The sequence below is a fragment of the Pongo abelii genome, chromosome 6 (assembly GCF_028885655.2).
Source record: "Pongo abelii isolate AG06213 chromosome 6, NHGRI_mPonAbe1-v2.0_pri, whole genome shotgun sequence".
NCBI lineage: Eukaryota > Metazoa > Chordata > Mammalia > Primates > Hominidae > Pongo > Pongo abelii.
The window spans coordinates 117,047,473-117,069,703 of NC_071991.2; positions in this window are offsets into that span (position 1 = coordinate 117,047,473).

Sequence of the window (22,231 nt, forward strand, 5' to 3'; positions counted from 1 at the left end):
GCTAATCATTTACCTGCTATGATCTCTAAAGAAGTCACAATTTAAGGATGCACATTAAATAAAGTTATCTCAATTCTCCAACCTGAAGGGACCAAGTAAGGAAAAATATACAGGTACCATCTCATATGTGGTCTGCTGCTGGAGGAAGTAATGTAATATACAAATTTTGGTGACATCCAAGGAATATGTGGCCACACCTGACTTTCAAACTACACGTCATTTTGAGCATCACTGATCTCCTAATAAGCCCTTTATTACCATGCCACAAATTGGGATTAAAAGGCAGTCATAATCACAGATTATTAATGGAGTTATACCTCACCCCAATCATATTGCAAACCTAATTGTTTTATTAGGAAAATGACTAAACAACAGGTCTATATGATGGAATGTAATAGTTTTTCTAATTGGTAAAGTGTACTCTGTCAAGGATTTCTAATTCTACCAATGAAGAATGATATCCTGGCATATGTTTTAAAAACTTAGAGTTGAAAAATCCTTAATGTCCCAAAACTGTTTCTAGCAAACTTTCTAGTAATTGGCATTTTATTAGTAATAATAAATCCGTGTTTCTGTGATTTTTATGTTAGAAACACGGATTTATTATTACTAATAAAATGCCAATTACTAGAAAGTTTGCTTTCTGTATTTTTTTTTAAAAAGAACAAAAAAGAAAATTCAACTAATTACTCAAACAGAAAGTAAAATAAGGAATTTCTATTATGTTACTACCTAAAATTATTTCAAATTTATTGATTTTTTTAAATAATGAATTCCAGTAGAAGTTATACTTGTCTGAAGACAGGGCAATCAGTTAATCTTTCACCAAAGTACATGCTGATATCTTAAAACTTCAGGTTGGCTTTTTTCCAATATAACATACACCATGCTGTTAAACCAGTCACAGGGTAGGGCATTTATTTACGTCCAATTGATTTTTCACTTTAGAGTGGCCAGCTGAAATCTTGTCTACATTTAAATATGAACATTTAAAGTCCTCTGACCTATAAAATTTTAAATGATGTCAGATGAATACTGGGAAAAGTATTTTCCATATATGCTAGCACAGCATTTTGTTATTTTTTATTGTGTAGCTTAACATATTAAATTTCATTTATCTTCTTTTCCTATCCTTTAGACCAGGGGTGTCTAATCTTTTGGCTTCCCTGGGCCACATTGGAAGATGAAGAATTGTTGGGGACAACGCATAAAATGCACTAACACCAACGATAGCTGATGTGCTTTAAAAAATCGCAAAAAATGCTCATAATGTTTTAAGAAGGTTTATGAATTTGTGTTGGGCAGCACTCAAAGCTGTCCCGAGCAACAGGCCGCCCGCGGGCCGTGGGTTAGACAAGCTTGCTTTAAACTCTGTTGTTCAGGAGCAGGTAAAACCTTTTATTCATTATGTTATCCCTACTCCAGAGGTTGGCATAAGTAGGTACTTTATGATTAAAGAGGAAACATTTTAAAAATTCTAAATTTTATTAAATTATTTTTCTCCCCAGTCACCCCTTCTTACACTTGTAAAACACTCGCTACGTACTATAAAAATCACTTTGCCTCCTTTAAGTCCATAAAATACTCACATTTGGATTAAATCCATATAATATAAGGAGTTTTTAAGGTTCAATACTTATCTGCTTTTAACTTTATGCTTCATTGTGAAGATCAGTATCATTCTAAGTTCATCATATTCATCATATCTCTTTTTAATGACTTCTGTTACATTTCCCAAATGCTTCTTTCAGTCACATTTTGCTAAAAAACAAAAACAAAAAAACCTTAGACATAGTCGCTATTTTACCAGTATTTCTCATTCAGGAAAGGTCAAAGATACCAATGCAAAGTAGAAAGCATATTCACCAATAAAAATTTCACTTCTCTTACTTTCTCCACCCAATAACACCTTTTCTTCTACCTTTCCAAGATCACAGCTGCTACAACTAGATTCCATGCTAGAGGGATTCTGAAAGAGGTCACTGATCCTCTTTCCACCTGGACTCCCAATCTTGTTGACTTAAACCCATATTACCTGACACTCCCATATTTTTCTTAGTAGTCTTGTTATTTATCTGCTCCCCTTTATTTGACTGATATTTTAAAGTATGTAGGTCTTTCTTGACTGCTTTGCCTGTAGAATATTTCAGACTTTTTCTAAATAGAACTGCCTCGTTGTCATCAACATAAAATCTAGCACTTGAGGAGATATAAGCATGATATGATCTATCTGAATATACACTCAACATACCACAATAGTAAATCATAGAGACTAAGATTTTTTATTTTTTTGGTTGAAAGTAATACTATCACTATACTTGTCTACGTGAAACTTGTGTGTGGATTTTTGGTTTTCCACATCAGAGCTTTATATAGAATTTTCTTATTATAGAAGATAAAAGCCACGAGGATTCTTATATTTTTATCTTTTGAATGATTTTTATATAGTAAATCCTTTGTGACACTGAAGAAGATAAAAGTAGAACCATTTTGACTGGAGTGAGATAGACAGGGGTCCCTGAAGCCTACATTGCATTCTCATATTGGCCCTCCTTGATTGTCCATTGGTCACTATCTTGTTTAGTTTGAATAAAACTAGTGTCTTTGGATATTTACATTTGAATAAAACCGAGGTCTAGTGATATGCAAATAAGTTACAGAGCTGGAATTGAAAATGTTTCCTGATATGCAGTCTAACATACAATCTATGGATGTTCATGTAAACAGGTATTAATTTTTAAGTTAGTATCATTGGTCTGAATCTCCTTATGAGTATCATTCTTCCTTGTTCTATCAAGTAACAACATTGTTACCATAATACTAGAAAAAGCAATCATTTAGTGTCAAGTTTGAATTGTCTACTGTAATATCATAAAAATATTATGCATCAGTAAAGCATCAGATACAATCCTGATAAAATACATTAACTTACATTTGTTTAGTAATCCTCATTTAAAAACAAAACCAAACCTTTATGTTTATTACCTTTTCTCTTACAATAATTCTGAGAGTCAGTTTCTATTACGCCTATTTTAAAGATTGTAGGAAGCAATCATAAGATCATACATTTTGTAAGTTGCAATGTTCAGACTCAAACTCAGGAAAGAAGCAATCTCAGTGCTCTCACCAGTATACGTATTATACCAAAGTCATTTCTCATTTTCAGATAAGTGCAAACATTCACTCACACACAGAGTAGTGGAATTTCCCAGAAGCTTTTCCTCCATTGCACTGAGTTCAGGAATATAGTTCCAGTTATGTAAGATGAGTAAGTTCTAGAGATCTCCTGTGTAACAGTGTGCCTATAGTTAATGATATTGTATTATACACTTAAAATTTTAGAGGGATAAATCGTTAAGTTTCCTTACCACAATAAATAAAAATTAGAGGAAAAAGGAACGTCAATTGCTTATCTTAATACTTTATATCCACTGGCGAATAAGTTACAAATAAAGATTTTGACCTTAAAAAGTAAAATGAATTTTCATTACACTCACATGTGCACACACACACACACGTGCTATCTCCTCATGTCTAAGAGTAATCTTATATTGTTATAAATATCTGGGGAATTTTTAAACTTGTTTTCTTTAAGCTTATTTCTGTTCTGAGAATAAGCAATAAAGTGAATAAAAGCTTGTCAGAAGAAAAAAAATAAACCACCTATGTTGATGTTATATATAGTCCTTTAGTCTTAATTCTGGCAATTTAGACAAGTTTTATGGGATCAGAAGCATGTGTAGTTTCTCTTAATATACTTGTCATCCTCACATAATTTTAATAACCAAAAATATAAATGCTATAGAGAAGTGAAATTGATAGCCTTTTTGTTATTCTAGCACTGAATAACAGTCTAGCTTTAAATGTCATTATTATAGTGTGATTTTAGAGATAATCTTTCCTGTATCTGACAAAATTAACCAGAAGTAGACTGACTGGGACAATTTACATAGACAAGCTTCTTAGGAAGCAAATTAGCATAGAAAGTTGAAGAATGAAATATATTCCATTTATGATGTGACACTTGTCAAAATTCATTTTTATTAAAGCTGGGTAAGTGGATATTATTTAATCTAATTAAATAGCCACAAACTATAGGGAAAATTAGAATTTTTGAATTAAAATAGAGCAAAGGTGGTTGGAGGAAAGATAGCATGACTCAGAAACTGTTCATTCTTCAAGTAGATTGAGAAATAAAGCCGTTGATATGTATAACCATCCTTTGGGCTAAACTAAATGTGCACAGGGCATCTTCCCTCAGGGGTAAGGGGATAGCATAACATGGTTCTCAAGACTTCTGGGAAGATCTGAGAGCTTCCATATTGTCCCTCAAATATCTGACCCAATATATTCATATTTCAAATACCTTGCATAATGAAAACGCCCTTCTGATAGTCTTCTAAGCCATAATCAGTCAAGAAATATTTAGTGTGTGTGAATTGATATTACAACAGACTTTAAAGAGTAGAAAAAAAGAATTGAATTTGATAGTCGGGATTAAGGGAATATTGATAGCATCAAAAGTCACTATGCACTATATGTTCTACATTTGGCCTAAAATTGATGCTGGTCAGTATAACTGAAATCCTCACTGAGATTAATAAATTCATAATTTATATAATTATCCATTAGAAGATACATATGATGCATATCTATAAAAGCTGTCAGATGTAAACATTTCAGATGTATACACACACACACACACACACACACTTTGGTTTTCTATATTAAATTCACACTCCTGTTTTCTCAAGCAACCCCTCTATTTGTCTCTGCCCTTTAAAGCACCTCTGACTTGTCTTGCTTAAGCTAATGTGATTTACAATTAGCATTATTATAATTATGTGGCTTTATTTCTATCAAAAGTTTTCTTGACAAATTCATTTCTCACTTTGATTCAATATTAAAACATTGTCTTCTGTGGCAAAAAGCCCTTACCAGCAAACACTCTTTTCACACAAAAAAACTGAGACTAAGATAATTGGCAAAATGCAAGAAGGTTGAAGATATGTACGTTCTTATTGGATCTTTGATCTTTAATTCTTTCACTTTTTGAGTTCTTTATCTATTAGCAGTAAAATATCCTTGTTTATTGTACATTTTGAATGTTTTGTCCTAGTTTGTCAATTACCTTTTGACTTTACTTATTTGTGTCATGCAAATGTTTTTAATATTTATGTAGCCACAGTAAATCACATATTGTCTGGATTTTTAGTCATATTACAAAGACTTGCACTGCTTCACATTTAAAGAGGAATTTGCCCATCTATTATTCTAGTCTTCTGGGGTTTAAATTTTTTTGCATTTAGAGGCTTAATCCATTTGGAGTTTATGTATAGTGTGAGACATTTTATCTAAAGGCTGTCAGATGTTATGGTACCACTTATTTAAAAGCTCGTCTTCAGTGATTTCAAATGTTTGTTGTGTCAATTACTCAAATTTCATAGATAGATAGATAGACATATATATATCCATGTGCCAGTAGTACTGTTTTCATTACAACAAATATTTATACTGTGTTTTGGTATTAGTAGAGCTTTTGATCCTAGGGCTGCTGTAACAAAGTACCACCAACTGGGGAGCTTAAAACAATAGAAATTTATTCTCTCACAATAATGTAAGTTAGAAGTACTAAATCAAAGTGTTGGAGGGACCATGCTATCTTTGAGGGCATCACAGAAGAAGCTGTTCCATGCCCTTCTCTTAGCTTCTGGTGAAGCTACACAACCATGGCACTCTTTAGCTTGTGGACATACTACTACTATCTCTGCCTCCATCAACACATAGTATTCTCCCTGTGAGTCTATCTCTGTATCTTTTCTTTTAATGACACCAGTTATATTAGATTAAGGGTTCAACCTATTCCATTATGATTTAATTATATGTGCAATAACCTTATTTCCAAATGTCATACATGGATGTTCCAAAGGGTTACGATTTCATATATATTAATGAGAGACAAAATTAAACCCATAATACCACCACCACATCATAGTTTCATGTTTTGCATGTTTATTTTCCCCAGTATTTACCTGGCTATTATTGATTTGAATGTTTTGTTTTCCTTATAAACTCCAGAATCATCATCTTCAACTCCAAAAATAACTGGTTGGAATTTTTATTGGAGTTAGGTTGTATTTATAAATTAATTTAGAGACACCTAATATCTTTATTCTAAAATCTTATCCAAGAACAGTGTTTATTCCATTTGTTCAAATCTGTTATTATTTTTTAACATTTTAACAGTATTTTAAATATTTTTTCACCTAGGTTTTATACATTCTTATCAAATGTGGAAAGGGGCAGGATTTGATATGTGAAATTGTCTCCTTGTTTGTATCAACTTTTTTTTATTTTAAAAAATTTTCATATTAGTGTGTTTTACAAGAGTTCTAGTTTATTGGCATCCTTTTCTGTTAGTTTAGTACTTTAGTGGCAATATTTTTCTTTGTTTCCTTCTTTAATTTAGTGGTGGGTATGGGTTGCCCACAACACCAGAGAGGTTAGCTCTGATTTTGTGGTTTTCAACGTTTGTTTTTCTTTGCTGAAGATTGGCTATTTCTTTCACTTCGCCTTTTTAAAAAATCTCCCAAAACTATGTGTTTAGAAGACAGTCTCTTTAAGACATGCCTGTCTTTTAAAAGCATCTTTTACTGGCATACACCTTCAATTTTCCCAGAAGTTTTCTGGGAATATGTGCTTATTCCTATCTGTAAGTTAGTCTATAACAGTTTCTATTAATATCTCATGGGAAATGGTTAAGGTGCAATGTGGTACCAGAAAGATAGTTTCTTAACTGACATACCAACATGAAATGATCTACCAACATTAAAAGCCTTTATTGATTTTCATGTTATAAAAACGCAAATTCTTTCCAGTTAGCAGAAGTGACGATCCATTTTTACCACTTCAATGGTATTAATATTAGTCATGTACCAGCTATCGTACTGTGTGTTGGCTTTAATAATGTGACGTGGTCCTGATTCTGGCAAACAGTGCCCAGAGAGTGGCTTTTTTCAAAAACATGATCCTGCCATGATGTTTTTCTTCTTTACAGTTGTCTACTAGACTGTGTCTTTGATAACTAAGATGCTTTTTAAATATATATGTTTGTAATTTGATGATTAAAATAATTAGACTGTCTAAAGCTGTTTGTCCCATTGAAGACAATCATGTAGTTAAAAAATATCTGATGGAAAGCTAACGCATATTAACAATAAATAAAAATCGTACTGAAATAAATACAAATATAAAAATAATTTGCAAAATACAATTTTCAGATGATCCTCATTTAAAAGAAAAACCTAATGTGAGAAAATTACATCTGATTAAAGGCTTTAGACATTTTCTCAGCGTATATTTCAAGTAAATTCTACCTTAACATACATCACTGAATTTTATAAAGGGATATGCTTGCAAATATTGAAACACAAAAATAGATATATTCAAAAGTTTTTCAGGGGGCAGCCACTTTTTACTATCTGTTTTATTAAAATACAAACTATATCACTTTTAAATTAATAAAACATATTTATAAATTTGAATTGTATAATAAAACAAATCAAGATTATCATCACATCTGCCCTAATGGTGTGTGTTAAATAAAACTGTTAAAATTATTAAATGTGTGTTAAGCATGTATACAAAGTACTGCATAATTTTATATCCCAAAGGGTGTTTAAATCATCTTTTACTGTATTACTCAAGTATCTCCACAGTAAAGACATATGTCAAAACAAACTCTCAGTGCACAAAACAAGGGACTTTTATAACGGTATTAGAAGATTCTGCAAAGTATAAGCCTAACTACCAAAAAGGAAATTTTTCTTTTTGAATTAATTAACTTTAATAAACTTCTACTTTCAAGCAGGTATAATTTATATATATTCAAGCAATTTCAGAAATGTCGCTCGGATCACTGGAACATAGAACACCTTTTCTATTCCCTGATTATTCATCCATGGTCTTGCTAATTAAAGAATCATTCTACTTACAAGAGGACTGACTCAATCTGCTGTCCTGATCTCTTCAGACTACTCTACATGGCTTTTCTTCCCCTTTCTTTGTTCTGTCTCTGTGTCCCGCTTATTCTCTCATGGCTCTCTTAATTACATTCTGTTCCAGTGAAATATATCTTCATTCCACTATCTGTATTTTCTCATTAAATTTTATTTAAAATTATATTTGTGCCCTGTTTCAATTAAATATTGCAAAGGAAGTCAGGATTGAGAAGAGACCTAGAAGCAAGTAAGAAATATGTAAGTAATATTTCCAGATAATCTATACTATTCCTTAAATGATAAATGAAATTATAAAAGTATCCTAGAGATGTAGGTTAAATAAAAAACATATGAATTATTTTCAGAACATTAGATATAGGATCAAAAGGTACAACCAAAGGTGGCATCAAATTAAATTCAATGTTTTTCAACCCAAGAAAAAAATAAACAAATAGTAGAGACATTTTTCATTTTCTCACATTTAACCTCAAAGTAAGCTTTTCAGTTGAAGAGGGGTTGCCATTCATGTGAAGAGCATTCCTTGCTATCCATTGTGATTAGATTATTATACTCTAAGTTAATGTGACAAATCTTGAATTAGAAACAAATATTGGGAAAATTAATATGGAAGGGTATTGTTTTCTAACCTATGGCCATTAAATAATCAGTATTCTTAGACTGAGGATAAGTTACAATTTTAGGCCACAATTTAAAATTTTGTAAATAGTAACTACCCAAGCTTATTATAGCTGTACATTCATTCCTGTGACCCTTGGTATGTTTATCTTGTCATTTTCCTCTCTTTCATATACATATCCTATACTAATGATGAAATAATTTTTGAACAGAATACGTAAAGAGCAAAACAAAATATTTTAGCTATCAACTATTTGCAAGCTGAGTACTCCAATTTCTACAGTCCTCTCAACTAACAATTGAGCTTTGATCAATAGTAATAGAATTAAAACCTGAGATAAAATAAACACAAATTCTATCCTACAGTAAGAAAAAGAGTTATTATATGAAATACTTTGGTTTTGGCAACATTTATCCTATTTTATTTTCTGTCACTATGATATATAAATCTTTTGTTTTTTTCAAATTTCACCTTTACAATTTTAGTCATTTCTCTTGTTGCAACACCTAAAGAATCGGTAAACATTACAGATGATTTAAAAGAAACATTTTATCTTGCAGGCATAATTTAAAAAGTCCAACTTTCTCTCTTTCTCTCTCTCTCCATATATATATATGGCCATAAAACATATTGAATCTAGTGACCCACATGAATTTCAAAATTGTTTTGTAAAGATGTATGACTTGCTTTATCTTAAAATTCTATCTTTTGGGTAAGAAATAAAACCAGCAATGTAATTTAACTAAACCAACAGTAAATAATATTTAAAATATAATTAAACATTAAAACGTAAAAAGGTCAATCTTTTCCAAAATTTAGAGTTTCTCTACATGTAAGGCTAATTAACATTATTCCAAGTAATAATTAGTAGTCAGCAATATATTTTACTTTCCACAAATCATGCTGTAATGTCAACAGAACTTAATTCAGTTTTGAAGACTTGTGTTGATGTTTATCACTACACTGAAATGTAATGTTAGCTGTGAGGTCATGGTCAGATGACTTCATCTATGTCTTTTTTCTATCTTAAAATACGTATGAGAGACCTCTGCTTCAAGACAGAACGTTCTAGCAATTATGAGAGACCTCTGCTTCAAGACAGAATGTTCTAGCAGTTTAACACTCACACTGACTTATAGAGAAAACTATGGGTTTTATCTTAAAGATATATTTAAAGGCTTCCAGAGAGCTATGAAAAAAAATGTCAAATGAACTAAAATTCCAGAAAGGGAAAATACCTTCTGAGGTGAGCTAAGCAACACGCAGCAACTTCTATTTTAAATAAGTGTGTCAGAGCTTCTTGGATTTGGGGTAAAACTCTTGCTTTGGTAGAGAAAGTAAGCTGATAGAGCAAGAAGAAATAACTCTTAGAGGTTCTGTAGAGATGGAGTAAAAAACGCTGGATATGAAAGAGATCTCAACTAAATACAATATCAGTCCTATCATTAATTTATTTGTTATAATTTAAAGATTGAAAATCCCAAAAGCTAAAGAGTTAAGCTGAAAATATCTAATGGGCAGAACTGAATTTCCCACAGTCTTTCAGGAACAAGCAGGAAAAGCACAGGAAAACAAACAAACAAATAAAAACAAACAACAGAACCTGCCAGCCTCTCAAAAATGAGGAGAAAATCTAAACTTACCAAGGCTGTATTTTTGCCAAGACCTAGCTCAATCTGAAGCTTTATCAATGTGCTCAGATTCTCATTGTGTTTGTATAATGGAGGAAAAGAGGGATGTTCCCTGGTAGATCATAACATTATTGAGGCCTCCATAGTTCTTCTATACAAGGTGCATAGATATGGTTAAGAATTGTCAAACATGCAAAGAAACAAAGATATATTGACTACCAAGTATAAAAACATACAGGATCATTAAGATAACAAATAATGCAGGAAGTAATGTTAAAAAATTACTTTGAAATAACTAAAAATAATATACAGGCATGTCTCAGATATAGTGTGTTCAGTTCCAGATCATTGCAATAAAGCTAATACTACAATAAAGTGAGCCACACATTTTTTTGGCTTCCCAGTTTAAATAATGCTGTGTTTACAATATAGTATTGTCTATTAAGTGTGCAATCACATTATGTCAAAAATGTACATACCTTAATTTAAAAATAGTATATTGCTAGAAAATGCTAATAAGAATCTGAGCCTACAGCAAGTTGTAATCTTTTTGCTGATTGAAGGTCTTGAAATGATGGTGCCTGATTGATCAAAGTGGTCACTACTGAAAGTCAGGGTGGCTGTGGCAATTTTTAAAAATAAGACAACAAAGAAGTTTGCAGCATTGATTGACTCTTCCTTTCACAAAAGGTTCCTCTGTAGCATGTAATGCTGTTTGGTAGCATTTTACCCACAGTAGAACTCCTTTGAAAATTGAAGTGAATCCTCTCAACCCCTACCACCGCTTAGTCAACAAAGTTTATATAATATTCAAAATCTTTGTTGTCATTTCAACAATGTTCACAGTATCTTCATTGGGAGATTTCATCTCGAGAAACCAGCTTTTTTGCTCATTCATAAGAAGAATCTTCTGATGCATTAAAGCTTTATCTTGAGATTGCAGCAATTCAGTCACATCTTCAGGATCCACTTCTAATTCTACTTCTCTTATTTCCAACACATCTGCAGTTAATTTCTGTACTGAAGCCTTGACTCTCTTAAAGTCTTCCACTGGAGTTGAAATCAATTTATCCCAAGCTCCAGTTAGTATTGTTATTTTGGCCTCCTCTCATGAATCATGAATTTTCTTAACGGCATCTAGAATGGTTGAATCCTTTTTAGAAGGTTTTAAATTAACTTTGTCCAGATCCCCCAGAGAAATCACTATCTATGGCAGCTATAATCTTACCAAATGTATTTCTTAAATAAAAGGACTTTAAAGTGAAATTACTCCTGATTCATGGGCTGCAGAATGGATGTTGTGCTATCAGGCATGAAAACAACATTGGTCTCCTTGTGCATCTTCATCAGAGCTCTCAGGTGTCTACGTGCATGGTCAATGAACAGTAATATTTTGAAAAAAAAAAAAAACACCTTTGTTTCTGAGAAGTACTCTCCAAAATGTGCCTAATATATTCAGTAAACCATGCTGTAAATAGATGTGTTGTCATCCAGAATTTATTGTTCCATTTCTAGAGCACAGCTAAAGTTAAATTAGCAGAATTTTTAAGAGGCCTAAAATTTTTAGAATGACAAATGAGCATTGGCTTCAACTTTATTTGTCCAGCTGCGTTAGCCCCTAACAAGTGAGTCAGAATATGCTTTGAGGGTTGAAACTAGGCATTGACTTCTCCTCTGTAGCTATGAAAGTCCTAAATGACAAATTCTTCCAAAAGAAGGTTGTTCTATCTATGTTATAAATCTTTGGTGTAGCTACCTTCATAAATTATCTTAGCTATGTTTTCTGGATAACTTGCTGCAATTTCTATGTCAGCACTTGCTGGTTCCCCTTGCAGTTTTATGATATACAGATGGATTCTTCTTTTAAACCCTCATGAATCAACCTTTGCTAGCTTTCAACTTTCCTTCTGCAGCTTCCTTAGCTCTCCCAATCTTCATAGAATTGAAAAGAGTTAGGGTCTTGGTTGAAGTTAGGCTTTGGCTTATAGAAATGTTGTGGCTGGATTTATCTTCTATCCAGATCACTACAATTTCCTCTATTTCAACAATACGCTGTTTCATTTTCTTATCATTTGTGTCTTCACTGGGGCATCACTTTCAATTTTCTTTTTTTATTCACAGCATGGCTAGCTATTTGGCACAAGAGACCTAGATATCAACCTATTTTGGATTTTGGCATGCCTTTCTCATTAAGCTTAATCATTTATAGCTTTTGACAGAGAGAGATGTATGACTCTTCCCTTTACCTGAACACTTAGAGACTACTGTAGAGTTACTAACTGGCCTAAATTCAATACTGCTGCGTCTAGGGAATAGGAAGACCTGAGGTGCCAGAGAGAGATGGGGAAACAGCTGGTCACTGCAGCAGTCAGAACACATACAACATTTATTGATTAAGCTTGCCATCTTAATCTTGGTGCAGTTTGTAGCATCTCAAAACAATCTTGGGTGCAGTTTGTAGCATCCCAAAACAATTACAATAGCAATATGAAAGATCACCATAATAGATATAATAACAAAAATGGAAATATTGTGAGAATTATCAAAATGTGATACATACACAAAGTGAGCACATGTTGTTGGAAAAATGACAGCAATAGACTTATTCAATGCATAGTTGCTACAAAACTTCAATTTTTAAAAGTCACAATGTATGTGAAGCACACTAAAGAAAAGCGTGAAAAAAATGAGGTATGCCTGTACAATAAAAACAACATAATGGAAAGTATATATAAAACACATAAAAGGATGGATGATTTTACCCAGCAATTGGCATTTATGTAAAGAAAAGTCATTATAGAGCTAAAACTTATAATATTTGATATTATCAACTCAACAATGTCTTAAAGTAAGTTGATCAAAGCTAAACACAGGATTAGTCATCAGAAACATGAACCAAAAAAAAAAGGATACCACCTGATGCTCTATGAGAAAAATAATGTAAAAAATGATAAGTTTAAAAAATATGTAGAACATGCACAATAGGCTAAGAAATGTGTGGCTTCAAATACTAAGACCAGGATGGTATCTGGGACAGAAGCATTGTTAGAATATGTAACAGCAGAGGATTTTTCCAAAACTAAAAGATATCAACCTATAGATTCATCAACCTCATGGTATACAGAGATGTTTGGAATATTACAGAAAAACTTTTAAGAACCAAAGTAAAAATGGGAAAACTTAAATGCAGTCTAGAGATTTAAGAAGCCTTGCATTGACTGCACAACTAAACCAACAACAGCTGGAAGACAATGGAATAACACATTTAAAGTACTGAAGGAAAATAACTGCTATAATTGTAAACCTAGTGAAATTTTCTCAAAAATGAAGATACAATAAAGATATTTGCAGACAAACAAAAATTGAAAAAAGTTATAAGTGATTCTGCATTAAAAACATATCCAAGGAAGTTCTCGTAGAGGGTACATTTTAACAGTCCAAACCAACTAAACTCAGGAGCATAATAAATAAAAGAAATGTAGACATTGTATATATATATATGTGTGTGTGTGTGTGTGTGTGTATGTGTGTGTGTGGCTATAGATAACTCCATATTCACTTAAGATTGATTTTAGTCAATACTGGCTTAATATTGACTTAACATCAATTTAAGTACATAGTAGAGACTAAAATACGTGTGCTAATAAAATACGTGAAAATATAATGCAAAGTTGAAAGTAGTAATTGGACTTGAAGTGTTTCAATATTCTATTTTATCATAGGATCGTCAAAATAAATAATTTTCATGACTATAGTATTCAAGAATGAATATTGTATTTTTCAGGTAGCGGCTCTTGCTGAGGGGAAATTTCGTCCCCAAGGGATATTTGGTAATGTGTAAAACTCTCTTTTGGATGGAACAATGGCAGATGAAGTGCACACTTAACAGGCATCTAGTGAGCAGAAGTCAGGAATACTTTTAAACATAATACAAAACACAATAGCACCCACACAATAAAGAATTATTCAACTAAAATATCAACAGTACCAAGAATGAAATAGTCTGCTGTAGGGTAATTACTAAATCATAACAAAAATGTGCAAGTAGCAAATGGACTACTAGAAAAATATGATAATAAAATATGTGATTAATACTATGACAGGGAGAAAGAGAAACATAAAATAGGTGGGTTAAGGACAAAACAAGTAGAAAAATGCTAAATATACAACAAACTATATTAGTAATTAAAATATATATAGACTAACTATTCCAAACAAAAAAAAATAAGATTTGAGTCTGGGAAAACAGCATCACAATTATATGCATAATACAAGGCACACTCAAACTATAAAGATGTAGAAAGAATAAGCACAAATGTTCATAGAAAAACTATAATGAAAACTCTGACCAAAGTTTATCATTTTAGCTATACAAATGTAGACCCAGTAAATACTTAGGACAAAAAAAATTAACTGAGAAAGATTGGCATTTCAAAATGATAAGAAAGTTAATCCAACAGTAAGACATCACAATATTCAATCTATAAGCTTACAATAAATAGCTTCAAAGGATATTAATCATCACTTGGCAGAACTAAAAGAAAAAGTTAAATAATCTACAATATGATCATGAATTATAAATGGACTTCTCTTAAAAAAATAAAAACAATTAAGGTTTTAAAAGATCTGATAACACAATTGGGAAACTTGAACTAGCTGACACTATAAAAATATATATTCAATTTCTACATAATTCAAATGCTTTCAAGGGCCTATGGATTGTTTACCAAAGTCAACAATATGCTAGTTAGTAAGAAAAGCTGCAAAAAATATTAAAGCCTTTGAATCATTCAGAAGTTATTATTTGATACAACAGAGATCCTACTAGACACAGATGATTTAAAAAAAAATTTGAAGTCTCCTACTGCATATAGAATTAATTATTATATAATCTATGGGTTAAGGAAGAAATTATAATTTAAATTATAAAAAACGTTTCAAACCATTATATTTACATTTTCAGTTTTATAATAATATTCTGCTATGGATGAGTTCTTATATGGGTATATTAAGTTTTGCAAATTCATCACGCTTTATATTTGAGATCTATAATTTTCTGCATGTATACATATATACATATAGTATTTGAATAGGAAGTTACTAATTGTGATGGTTAATAATGATTGTCAACTGGATTGGATTGCAGGTTACAAATATTGATCTTGGGTGTGTCTGTGAGGTTGTTGCCAAAGGAGATTAACATTTGAGTCAGTGGGCTGGGAAAGGCAGACCCACCCTTAATCTGGGTGGGCGCAATCTAATCAGCTGCCAGTAAGGCTAGAATATAGGCAGGCAGAAAAATGTGAAAAGGGAGAGTGACCTAGCTTCCCAGCCTACATCTTTCTCCCATGCTGGATGCTTCCTGCCCTCTAACATGGAACTCTAAGTTCTTCAGTTTTGAAACTTGGACTGGCTCTCCTTGCTCCTAAGCCTGCAGACAGACTTTTGTGGGACCTTGTGATCATATGAGTTAATACTTAATAAACTCATATATATATATATATATAACTCATATATATATATGCACTCCTCATATATATAAAAATGTATTCCATTAGTTCTGTCTCTCTAGAGAAACCTGACTAATACACTAACAAATATAGTCTCAAATGTTACATTACTCAATTTATGAACATAATTCAACTTTAAATCAAAATTAAATTGTCCAATTTATGAATTTGATTTAGCATTAATCTTGAGAAGAAAACGTCGCTCTAAAACCAATCTGATCTTATTCTACTTAGTACATTACCATTTAATGTATTCATGTTCTGTTTTCTATGACTGTCTTACCCTATGTTTTTGTGTGTGTGTTTCTCTTACCTCTTTCATGGATATTTATTTTGAATTACTTCTTTTCTAAATTATTGAATATATTATTCCTATTGTGTTTTACTTTTCATTTAGTGGCTACACTAAGGAATAAAACATGTGTCACTTATTTATCACACTACAAGTTATTACTTTTACTGCTTGATAGACAATACTAGAACTTTACATAATTTATCTCCATTTATCAGCTGACTGTCATGTTATTGTTGTTGGCTATACTCATTCTGTATTTATTTAGGCTTTAGATTATTTTTACTTCTGTTACGTTTTTTAAGCTGTATTAAGATATAATTGCCAAATTTTAAAATGTATATATTTTTGGTGTACAACATGATGTTTTGGTATATGTATAGATTACAAAATGAAGAAGTCAAGCTAAACATATCCATCTCCTCACATACTTAATCATTTTCTGTAGTAAAAACATTTAAGATCTACTCTTTTAACAATTTTCAGGTATAAATTATTATAATAAAAATACATTATTATTCACTATAGTCACCATGCTGTATAATAGATTTCCAAAACATATTCATTCTGTTTAACTAAAACTTTCTAGCCTTTGACCAACATCACCACATTTCTTCTTTTTCCCCTTCCAAGTCAATGTCAACCACTGTTCTATTTTCTGCTTTTACAAGTTTGACTTTTTCAGATTTCACCTAAAAGTAAGCTCATGCAGAACTTATCTTTGTGTGCCTGGCTTATTTCACTTACAATAATGTTCTCCAGGTTTAATCATGTTTTTTACAAATGACAAGATTTCCCTCTTTTTTAAGGCTGAATAGTATTCCATCACACACACACACACACAAACACACACACACACACACCAAATATTCTATATCCATTCATCCACTGATGGGCATTTACACTGATTCCATATCTTGGCTATCGTAAATGTTAGAAGGAAAACTCTAGACAAATTAAAATTAGTAGAGTTTGTTTCAACAAAAAATGATTCATGAATAGGGCAACACTAAGAAACAGGAGCGGTTCAGAGAACTATACCCAGCAATGTGAGTAGGAAGTATTTATAGGCAGAAAAAGGAAGTAACATACAAAAACAACTTGATTGGTTACAGCTCAACATTTGTCTTATTTGGTCATTATGTGACCAATTGGCAGCCTGTGATTGGCTATCACTTAGCTATCTGTTACAAAAACATACTTTGTTAGTTTGCAGTTTGCTGTGTATAAAGGAAGGTTTAAGACAAATTTAATTTAATTTAATATGAATAATGCTGCCATGAACCTGGGGGTGCAGATATTTCTTTGGCATATTGATTTTGATTCCTCTAGATACATACTCAGAAGTGGAATTGTTGAATCACATGCAATAGTAGTTCCTCCTTATCCATAAGGTATACATTCCAAGACCTTCAGTGGATGTCTGAATCTGCAGATAGTATTAAACCCTATATATACTACGTACAAATTTATTTTTTCCTTCTTCATAATTTCACAGAAGATTCAGTCTCACCATATATCTCATCAACCTCAGAATGTTTATTTTTTTCCTTATTAAGTCGAGAATTTTCACCTTTTCACTAAAGAGAGCACTTTATGGCTGCTCTTTGGCATAACTGAATTATCAGCATCACTACTTTTGTGCTTTGCAGCTGTTAAAGTAAAATAATGGTCACTTAAACACAAGCACTGCAAAACACATCAGTTGATCTGATAATCAAGATGGCTACTAGGTGACTGATTGCATATAGCACATACAGCATGGATATGCTAAACAAAGGGATAACTAATGTCCTGGGAGGGACAGAGTGGGACAGCATGAGAGTTTATTACATTACTCAGAAAAACATTGAATTTAAAATTTATGAATTGTTTCAGGGATCGTATATTTAATATTTTAAAATTGAGGTTGACTGGGGATAACTGAGACAAGGGAAGCAAAAACCTGAAAGAGTGGAGATCTATTGTAATTCCATTTTATTTTTTTGAGAAATTTATCTACTGTTTTTTCATAATGAGTGCACTCATTTACATTCACACATGCAACATATGAGTGTTCCTTTTTCTCCACATCCTCACCAGCAATTGTTATTTTATTTTTATAATGAACATTCTAACTGGTGTGATATAACATCTAATTTAGTTTTGAGTTACACTTTTCTGATGATCCATGATTTTTAGATTTTCTCATCAGTCTGGTAGTCATTTTTATGTTGTATTTTTTAAAAAATGTCGATTAAAGATGGGTTATTATTTTGTCTTTGCTATTGAGTTGTAAGCTGTCAAATTTTTTAATGTATTTTGACTATTAACCATTTTCCCAATAAATTGTTTGCAAATATTTTTTCCATACATTAGGCTGCTTTTTCACACTAATGCCAGTTCCTTTTGCTATGTAAAAGCACTTTGACTGATCTAATCTCATATGTCTATTTTTACAATTGTTGTCTGTGTTACAGCAGTTACGTTCAAAAAAATCTTTTCCCAGTGATATGGTTTGGCTGTATCCCCACCCAAATCTCATCTTGAATTGTAGCTCCCATAATTCCCATGTATTGTGGGAGGAACCCAGTGGGAGATGATTGAATCATGGGAGCAGTTTCCACCATACTGTTCTTGTGGTAGTCAATGTCTCATGAGAGCTGATGGTTTTATAAGGGGAAACCCCTTTCGCTGGACTCCCATTTTCTTCTCGTCTGCCTCCATGTGAGAAGTGCCTTTTGTCTTTAGCCATGATTGTAAGGCCTCTCCAACCACGTGGGACTGTGAGTCCATTAAACGTCTTTCTTTTGTAAATTGCCTAGTCTCCGGTATGTCTTTACCAGCAACATGAAAACAGACTAATAAAGTACATTGGTACCAGAAGAGTGGGTCACTGCTGAAAAGAGATTCGAAAATGTGAAAGCAACTTTACAACTGGGTAACAGGCAGAGGTTGGAACAGTTTGAAGGGCTCAGAAGAAAACAGGAAAATGAGTGAAACTTAAGAACCTCCTAGAGTCTTATTGAATGGCTTTGAATGGAATGCTGATAATGATTGGACAATGAAATCCAGGCTGAGGTGGTCTCAGATGGAAATAAGGAACTTGTTGGGAACTTGAGCAAAGGTAACTCTTGTTATGTTTTAACAAAGAGACTGGCATAATTTTGTCCCTGCCCTAGAGACTTGTGGAACTCTGAACTTGAAGGAGATGATCCACAGAAGTTCAGAAAATTTGCAGCCTGATGATGTTATAGAAAAGAAAAATCCATTTTCTGAGGAGAAATTTGAGCCAGCTGCAGAAATTTGTGTAAGTAATGAGGAGACAAATGTTAACCACCAAGACAATAAGAAAAATATCTCCAGGGCATGTCAGAGGTCTTCATGGCAGGCCCTCCCATCAAAGGCCTGGGGGCCTAGGAAAAAGAAATGGTTTTGTGGTCTGGGTACAGGGTCCCCCCGCTGTGTAATGCCTACAGATATCGTGCCCTATTTCCAGCTGCTACAGCTGGGGCTGAAAGGGGCCAATGTAAAGCGTGGGCTGTGACTTCAGAGGGTTCAAGCCCCAAGCCTTGGCAGCTTCCACATGGTGTTGAGTCTTTGAGTGCAAAGAAGTCAAGAATTGGCATTTGGGAACCTCTGCCTAGATTTCAGACCATGTATGCAAATTCCTGGATGTCCAGACAGAAGTTTGATGCAGGGATAGGGCCCTCATGGAGAACGTCTGCTAGGGCAGTGCTGAAGGGAAGTACGGGGTTGAAGACCCCACACAGAGTCCCCACTGGGGTGCTGCCCAGTGGAGCTGTGAAAAGAGGGCCACCATCCTCCAGATCCTAGAATGATATGTCTCATGGTAACCATGAAGCAAAAACTTGGTAGTAGATACACTACTAAGGTATTTACTTTACTTAGGTAAAGGGAAAAAAAATAGAGCATACCACTACAAAAATTATCAAATCACACAGCAAGACAGCAAGAAAGGAAAAATGAACTAAAGACTTGCAAAACAACAAGAAAACAATAAACAAAATGTGAATGAACACAGAGAATGCTGTTTATTTGAATCAAGAAAATAGGAAATGAGGACCCTTTATCATTCCCTAAAAATAGTACGCTGTTTTAAACTATATGTATATATACCCTTTGCCCAGGATGCCATCTCTCATCTTTTATTTTTTGCAATTTCCTCCTTATTTATCAAAATTCAAAGCTATTTTCTTCTTTACAAATATTACTCTAGTAATCAAGCAGAGTTGATTTTGTCCATTGCCATAAATTGCACATATTTATATTGTACTTAGGTTGTTATATTATGATTATTTGTTTATATGTTTGTCTCCTCTGCTATATTTTTCATTACTTTAGAGAGGAACTGTGTCTTTTCAGATCTTCAGCACCTATCATTACCTGGAATTATTAAGCTTTAAAAAATATGTTTCAATAAATAGTATGCACAGTCAGAAATAATTGGGCTTTTTTTAGATGTTTGGCAATTTTGAATTACAGTCCACAAAATTCCAGCATCACCCACCCTCACTCCAATACCATTACAGAATGGTGATCAATAAACCTCAGTTACTCAAGCATCTAACTAATAATCAAACATTAGGGACAAACTCTCACTTTATAATTCCTGACTGGTTACCAATAAAACTCTCACCCCCAGGCTGCATGGTTCTTCTGGATCTGGCAGCTCTGCGTCATTCTTACTATGCTTAGGAGATAGTAAAGTGTTCTTCAGCAAGGTTAGGCATCATGCAGCCAAATATATCTAAACATTTGCCTCTTCTCTCTGTGCCTCTGGAGGGCAATATGAAGATTCCCAGCACTTTCTGAACCCTACTATCAAGTCCAAAGGGCATAGGGAAAAGTATGTTCTTTTAGTTAATGTTAACTAATAAAATATTTATTAACCTCCTCCTGGAATATCACATGTTGAAAACAATTTAAAATTATCCATTTAATGTAGGCACAACAGTAAGGATAGATCAGTTACTTATGCAATAAAAATTCCAGTATGTCAGGAAGACAGACAGGCAAATAGTTATTTGCTTTAAATGTGGTAAGTGATGTGATAGAGAAAGAGTTGTCTGTGGGAGCCAACCAATCCAGATACATGGGAGTGACCATGAAGAATATTTTGGAGGTGGCAATTTCTAATTTGAGATATAAATAACACATAGAAAATGGATAAAAGTTGACTTTAATGTCACACATGATAAGTTTCAAGAAAGAAGAAGCAAGTAAACATTTTAATTTGGTAGGAATACAGAGTGTACTACTAAATGACTGATAACAGGATCTGGAGATGTAACAAGGGCCAGTGGAATGTTTAAAGCTTAGCTCAGTAGCAATGGAAAAACAGACAATTTTAAGATTAGGAGTAACACAGTTTTACACGTTAGAAATACCACTCTATATGGTGGGACCAGTTAGGCGGTTATTAGCTATAAAATTCTAAGTAGGGGGTATTGTGAAAAGTAAAGCAACTTGAGAAAAATAATTAGAATATAGGATCAGTAGTTTCTGTTTACTGATTTTAAGGAATGAGGAAGAGGGAGAAATATGGGAGAATAAATGATGGTGACCAGGGCTCCATCAGTTTTATTTAATACTTTCAATGAGAAGGTATACAGGAGAAGCAAGTTGGTAAATCGGGTTTGGATGAAGTTGATGCGATGTATTCAAGAGGAGATGTCCAATAACAGTTGGATGTATATGAGGCATATCTATCTAGTTACTAGAAATAAATGTGAAAGCCATCAGACATACATTGTAAGTGAAGCCAACACAGTTTCAGATGCCTGGAGAGTAAGAATATTTGAAGAACACCACCAACATCTATCAAGGATGCACCAAGCACATGAAGTCTGCAAGGTTCATGCAGAAGTAGAAGCCAGTGAAGTGTTAGAAAAACCCAGTGAATTTAGTAGAAGTATAGACAATAGAAGGCAATGCTTTCAGAACACGGAAGTGGTCAAAAGTGTGTAGCAACAGGTCATATAATCATATAACATCAAAATATTCACCCATAACTTTCAATAAACTGAAATCTTATTTAAGAATTGACCTAGGATACTTTTACTTCCTCAGCACTTTCAAAACACAATTCTAGGAAATGAAATCAATTTCACTTATTTATTTCTCCAACACAATTCTGAGAAATGAAACTAATTCTTACA